We start from the raw sequence: 7,367 nt of genomic DNA, 5'->3' as shown, positions 1-7,367 counted from the left end.
ACAAGCATGCATATGTATACTCTCTCTCTCTCTCTCTCTCTCTCTCTCTCTCTCTCTCTCTCTCTCTCAATTGAATATAGGATATGATCATGGAAAGGGAAAATGTGAGTCTTTAATATGTGTGTGTGTGTGTGTGTGTGTGTGTATCTCTCTCTCTTCTTTTTTAATTAACGGTTGAACATGCGCATGCAATGTATACATACTCTAAAAACATCCACAAATCTCACACACTATAAAATAAGAGTTTAATTTTCTTTTTTAATTGAATATTATGGGATGTATAATAATTTTAATAGTTGAACATGTCCATGCAAAATATGTATACTTTAAAACCACACACAAATACACATAAACTCTAAAAAGACATGAACAATATATGCACACATATATATGCATGCATACATATGTGCAAACACACACACACACACACACACACACACACACACACACACACACACACACACACACACACACACACACACACACACACACACACACACACACACACACACACACACACACACACACACACACACACACACACACACACACACACACACACACACATTTAAATAGACTCACACATGTAAATATATGTGAGAGAGAAAAATTAGAGAGAGAGTGGAGGAGAGAGAATGGATAAACACTTATAAAACACACACTTACAAAATATGCATGCGCACACACACATATATGTAGACACTCACATCCACATACAAATTTATACATATACATGTACATGCAATGCACAAAATATGTGTATACACATATATACACATGTATACATGATGCAGACATATGAGGTGAAGAAAGATTAGATATAGTAGGAAGAAAAGGAAAGGAGAGAGGAGATGAGATATACACACACATTTATGAAGCTATACAAAGAGCCACACATATTAAACACACATATACATGTTAGATAAGCTCAATGCCCCACCCTCATAAGGTGCGACCAATGATCCATGGTGCTCAAGTTGTAAGGCCCCCATTATGAGGAGAAGCCAAATGTAAGCCCGGAGTCCTGACTTTTATATCAAATGAGGTATATGTGACCGGATGGCAAAAAGGTGATCAGTGTGGGTCTAATCTTTGGGTTGGACTGAGTAGTTAAGCTGGTAGCAACTCGAGGCATATTGCATCGAGTTGCGGGGTAAGGGAGTTAAAAGGGGCCCCTATTTTGGGGTCTGGAGGCTACGAAAGTGGCCCCTGGCTAGGGGGTCCTAGGGGGCTAGCGGCCCCCTTGGCGGGGGTCCGAGGGCAGCGCCCTCGGCCTGACGGTAAAGGGAATATTCCTTGGCCAACTAGTGGAGGCTCATATGGTAGGTCAATCATGCCAACCTAACCATCTTCACGTGCTATAAAAGCTAAACCCCTTCACAGCCATCAATCATCTATCTTTCATCCAGTCAGAGTTGTTCCAGCTAGCCTTAAGCTCTTCACCTATCTTCCGCCATCTAAGCTTCACTGTGGAAGTGCACGGGTGGACAGAGCCATCTCTATATCAGTTGTTTGGAGCTAAATAATTTTTCTAATTCTCCTCTTATCAGTTGTGTACTCTCTATCTCTATCTCTTTCTTAGATTCTATTCACTGTGCTGTGTAATTTCTACAATACATACATACATACATACATATACACATGTGTGTGTGTGTGTGTGTGTGTGTGTGTGTGTGCGCGCGCGCGCGCGTACAAAGCATAGGAAAAGCAAGAATATGCAAAAAGAAAAAAACGTGTATATGTGCATGCGTATCATTCATACACACACACCCCCATTTATCCACACCTAGAGACACACACATTGATTACATGTTAGTCATTAACTATTAACTGTTATTATGTAAATATTATATATATATATATATATAATATGTAATAATAATAATAATAATAATATAAATGATATGATTATATAGTAATTAAAAAATATATGTATTAATTATATTTACTAATATATAAGTATAATATATAATATTAACTAATGTATTATTATTATAACTAATACTTATAATATATACTTATCTTTCATGTATAATTTGTATTAATGATAATTGTAATATGCATACTATAATTATTAATAATTTCCTATAATTTATTAGATATTAATCAATAATTATTAATACATCACTTTATATTAATAAAAGGTGTATAATACATATACAATTATGTACATATGTTATAAATTATTAACTATGAGAGAGAGAGAGAGAGAGGAACAACAATAAGAATAAGAAATTCTTAATATATTTTATGGGTTGTCAATTTTATGTGATGTAATTGCCTCAATGTGCGAGGTATGCATGCCATGATAGGATAAATGTGAATAGAAATCACCATTGACATGTTTTTCTTTCAGAAACTTTGAGAAATGGTCATAAGGTTTTGTTGGAGATATAGTTTAGACTTGATCTTCTTAATGTTGGTCTTTCGCTCCACATACATTAGTGAGTTCCATATCCCCATGTATTGCATTTTTTGCATTCAACATTGTATTAGTCTAAGTTGCTAAAGCTTTCAAAGTTCAGATTATGTTTCTTATATCAACCTCTCAAGGGCCCTCTTGCCACATGAAACACACTTTAAAACCCTGACTTGAAGCATCCAGAGAACACTAGTGCAAAGCGTCGGGAGAATCTAGGCCATGGAGTGCCTAATGTCACTCTATTATTCTTTAAATGGTATCTCTTTGTCTTGCATATTGGGGGGTCGATCTTCTTCCTTACTACCATCAAGATAATGGCTTGAAAACATGCTTACATTTTGCACTAACTAACCACTTCGATTTCTTCCAACATGTGCACAATGTCTTCTTTTTTGTTTTGAGAGCTTGGGGATCTTTTGAATTGAACTAAGAAAGAGCAGCATCATTGGTGTGACAACATAGTACTAACATCATTTCTTTGTTTGTTGACATTAGATGGTGTGAAGGATGGGCTCAATGATGAAAGAGATGGTGGGTGCTTGAAGAGGCCTTTAAAGGTTTTTTTATATTTTTAATTTATGAGTATAAAAAATAAGCTAAAAGATAGGAACAAACAGAAGGTGCACCTTGTCACCTTTAATTGATTAATTTGGAGCAACAAGAGGAAATTGCACTGTGAATGAGGAAATGAATGCAATTGAGTAGTAGGTGATGAATGAGAACATACACTTTGACAACAAGGTTGATGCGGTTCATAAGAGATCTATTGGAGATTACATGAAGCACCAAGTTATGTTTGCTCTATCTTTTGCCCCACTTCCACATCTTTTAAATCTAAAATGAAAAAATTTATCGATGCCCCTTCAAACTCCCACTATCTCTTTCATTCTCCAACCCATCCTCCACACATTTTGATATTTTTTAAAAAATAAACATCATTAACATTGCTATCACATTGATGATATCACTTTTTGTAGTTCAATTTGGAAAAATCCCAAGCTCTTTGGTTTAAAAAATGGAGAGTCAACACTTGTCTCAAAAGAAATCCAATTGATTGGTTAGTGCATCAAAAGCAGCTCTTAGAACCATCATCCTCGATGTCAGTGATGAAGAGGATGGGCCTTATGATTTGCAAAATAAAGAGATGTCATCTACAAAACAATCAAGTGGATAATGGAAGAAAAAGAAAAGGATGCCTATCCAAAGATGGAGAAATACAAAGATAAATAGGGCTCATTCATCATGGAGAACCAACAAGTTGCCTCTAAAGATCCATGCTTCGAACTCCAGTAGAACTCATGCACATGTTGTGCTATGCAAGGGAGTCATCTCATTCTGTCTTGCATCTTCATGTTGCGTTGCCACATGTGGACGAGTATATCAAAATGGAGAGAATCTAAGAGGGAAGTCCATTGAAAATGCTTCTCAATTAGTCATTGGCTTGAATATTTTTTGTATTTATTACCAACTTATCATTTGGTGTGTTAATGAAATTTATATATGTATGTGCTTTGGATAGTGGAAGGACATAGGTTTAATGTAATAACTTGAGAAACTGTACATGAAGGGGGTTCAAAGGAGGAAGGATAATATTTGATAAGCCTTATAGAAATAAAAAGAAAAGAAATTAAATGAACTAATGAATTGAGTCATCATCGAATTGAATGATGCCACTTCCTTGGACTCGTTGCCATCAAGAGTAATGTGCCTAGCCTATGATCAAAAAATGGCCTCAAGATCATCATCACTGTTGCACTCTGCACCACACAACAAACCTCAAAAACAATGATGACTTTGAGTAGATGACGACTAATATCACGAGTATTAACCTTAGAACTAAGCCTTATAAAAGCATTTGCTAAGGGCTGCATAGGCATGTTTTTTCTCATGTGTTAGTTGTTGCAATCGAGTGTGTGTGTGTGTGTGTGTGTGTGTGGACAAAGAGAGAAAAAGAAGTAGTAGCAGTAGTAGCAGCATCAACAGCTCTGTGTGTGTGTGTGTGTGTGTGTGTGTGTGTGTGTGTGTGTGTGGACAAAGAGAGAAAAAGAAGTAGTAGCAGTAGTAGCAGCATCAACAGCTCTGTGTGTGTGTGTGTGTGTGTGTGTGTGTGTGTGTGTGTGTGTGTGTGTGTGTGTGTGTGTGTGTGTGTGTGTGTGTGTGTGTGTGTGTGTGTGTGTGTGTGTGTGTGTGTGTGTGTGTGTGTGTGTGTGTGTGTGTGTGTGTGTGTGTGTGTGTGTGTGTGTGTGTGTGTGTGTGTGTGTGTGTGTGTGTGTGTGTGTGTGTGTGTGTGTGTGTGTGTGTGTGGACAAAGAGAGAAAAAGAAGTAGTAGAGTAGTAGCAGCATCAACAGCAGCAGCAACAATAGGAGTAGTAGCAGTAGTGGTAGGAGTAGTAGCAGTAGCAACAGTAGTAGCAGTAGCAGCAGCAGCAGCAGTAGCAGTAGTAGCAAAAGCAAAAGTAGTAGGTTATTGAGTAGAAGTACCCTCTTTAATAGAGAAAATCTCATTGTTATTAATTAAGTCAAAATTATTAAATTGTATACCTAGCCATTAGAAATTATTGAATTGCATGTGTAGTTATTAAAAGCCTAGGATATTCAAATTGACTTACTTTCCAACATGACCAAGTGAAATATGAACCACAGTTCATGAAAAAACCAAAATCCAATATAATTCTCCTTTGAGAAAATAGAAGCGTAACATTCCTAGGAAAAATACTTGTCTTGTTGACTTATGTAGCCTCCAAAGTAAAAATCAAGAATCCAAGGTTCCAACTTAGTTTCCACAAATTAAGATAAATCTTAACCATCCCCTAGCACGTAGAAGTCTAGAAAAATAGTAAAGACTCATAATAAAGTCAATCGACCAATATTTGACAAAGGTTTAGGTCAGAAAGGTTGCAAAAGCAAAGGCCAAAACATGTTGGAAAATTTAATAAAGACCGGGGAAGGATCCAATGAAGAAGACAAATTGGAAACATGATTAAAAAGGGAACTTAGTAAAAATCCAAAGGAAAACTAGGAAAAATCCAAGAAGAGAATGAGACCAAGTTGGAAAGAATTGTCACTAGGTTAAAACCTTACTCTAATTGCCTCCTTGTTGTGTAGAAAATTTGCTTGAAAAAGAATTGCATGTGTTTGCAAATGGTATGTATAAGCTTACTTGATGTACTTATGAAGCTTGATTGATTGGTCAAAACTCTAATGTACCAAATTTACAACAGTATAAAAGAAAAGTATGCTAGACCTCCCCCAAGTCTAGTTGTGGAATCACTTCACCAAGGAAAACTGGTTTTTGCCATGTGTGAGAGTTCGTACCAACCTCGATAGCAAGAGGTCGCTCTATAGGGGATTCTTGGGCAAAAGGAGTTAAGGGTGCCAGGGGGGCTATGGCTAATAAACTCTTAGACTCTTAAGAACCATCCAAATCCATGCATGACTCATGATGGTGGACTTCCTGAGGACCCTTGTACTAGATAAGGGAGGAAATCTTAGTAAAATAAAGGCCTTCGAGTCATTCTTCCATATGGGTGAAAGATGAACACTTGTACAAGATTCTCTAATAAATAAAATATATATATTTCAAAGGATTGTTTTCATTATTTGTATTTTGTGATTTAAGTTACATGAATAAGCACTATGATGAAAAGGAAGGATTAAGAAAGCTAATTTTATTTGTTCAACATAAATGTGTTAGGTAAGTAGACAACTAAAACTATCCAACCGAGGAAAGTGGGAGGGTTAGATTCTTGATGAACCTGTCCTAAGACAGAGTGGTCTTAGTAAGTTGAGAGCTTCTTTATAATTTGATGTGTTAGAATGTAGGAAACATTGACCACATAAAATCAATTAGAACCTTGACTCCTTATCACTTTAGGGAAACATAGTAAAACTTTTCCCTTCAAGTAGAGGGGTCGACATATCCATGTTGAGATGTTGAGCTCTACATGACCTGGCATCCGATATGTGCCTTAATGATGTGGCATGATACTATTTACTAGTATGTTTTTAGGTGACCTTTATGAGGATATGCCATCAATTCTATAGCTGGGGACTACACCTATGTAGTCCCTCCTTGGTTATGGCACTTTTATTGTACCACCTCTTCTTTCCTAGTGGGTTCGCACTTAGTGACCACATATATATGCATTTTGGTACTTTCATATTAGTCTTTTATCATGTTATAGATTAAGTTTTTTTGTGTGGAGGAAGAAGAAAAAAGAAGAAGAAGAAGAAGAAGAAGAAGAAGAAGGATATTTCAACTCTATCTCTCTGCGTGCTCAAGTCTCCTTTGCTTTTATGTGTGTGTGCTCTTGGCTACTTCACCTCTCTCCCCTCTTGTATATTTTCATGGTATCAGAGCCATCCCATGGCTCTGATACCATCCCATGGCTATGCGAGGTTCAATTGAAGGCTGAGGTGAAGATATTAGAGTACAAAAGTAAGCAAGCAAGTAAAATATGTAGCAACCACTTGGCTATGTAAAAGAGAATCATCCAAATTATGTATGTAGGCTTCATAAGGCCTTTTATGGGCTAAAGCAAGTACCTAGGGTATGGCATGATAGGATTGCAGAATATCTTGTTAGCATTGGATTTTTTAATGAGAGCTCTTGCTCAACTGCCAAGACCCACGGACCACTTATTCCTTCAATCGTTTCAAGCGAGCACTAATGGCTACCTCTCACATAGCTGATGCGTGATCCCTCTCTACGTAGTGAGCTTAACTTGGCGCCCAATTGAGTTTCTTCCTCTCTCAAGAACTTCGATAGATCCACAATTTGTGATGCAAGCTCAAGCATCCTCAAGCCTCTTCCTCCAAGCTCCATCCTCCATAGCCACACACAAGAGAAGAGAAGAGAAGAGAAGAGAAGAGAATAAGAAGAGAGGAGATGGTGGAGGGCTTCACCTCCAAGATCCCTCACCCTCACACACTCACTACCTCACT

This window comes from Lygodium microphyllum, chromosome 5, assembly GCF_053477565.2.
Source record: "Lygodium microphyllum isolate KBCC chromosome 5, Lygodium_microphyllum_v1.1.10, whole genome shotgun sequence".
Classification (NCBI taxonomy): Eukaryota; Viridiplantae; Streptophyta; class Polypodiopsida; order Schizaeales; family Lygodiaceae; genus Lygodium; species Lygodium microphyllum.
This window is presented reverse-complemented; position numbering follows the sequence as displayed.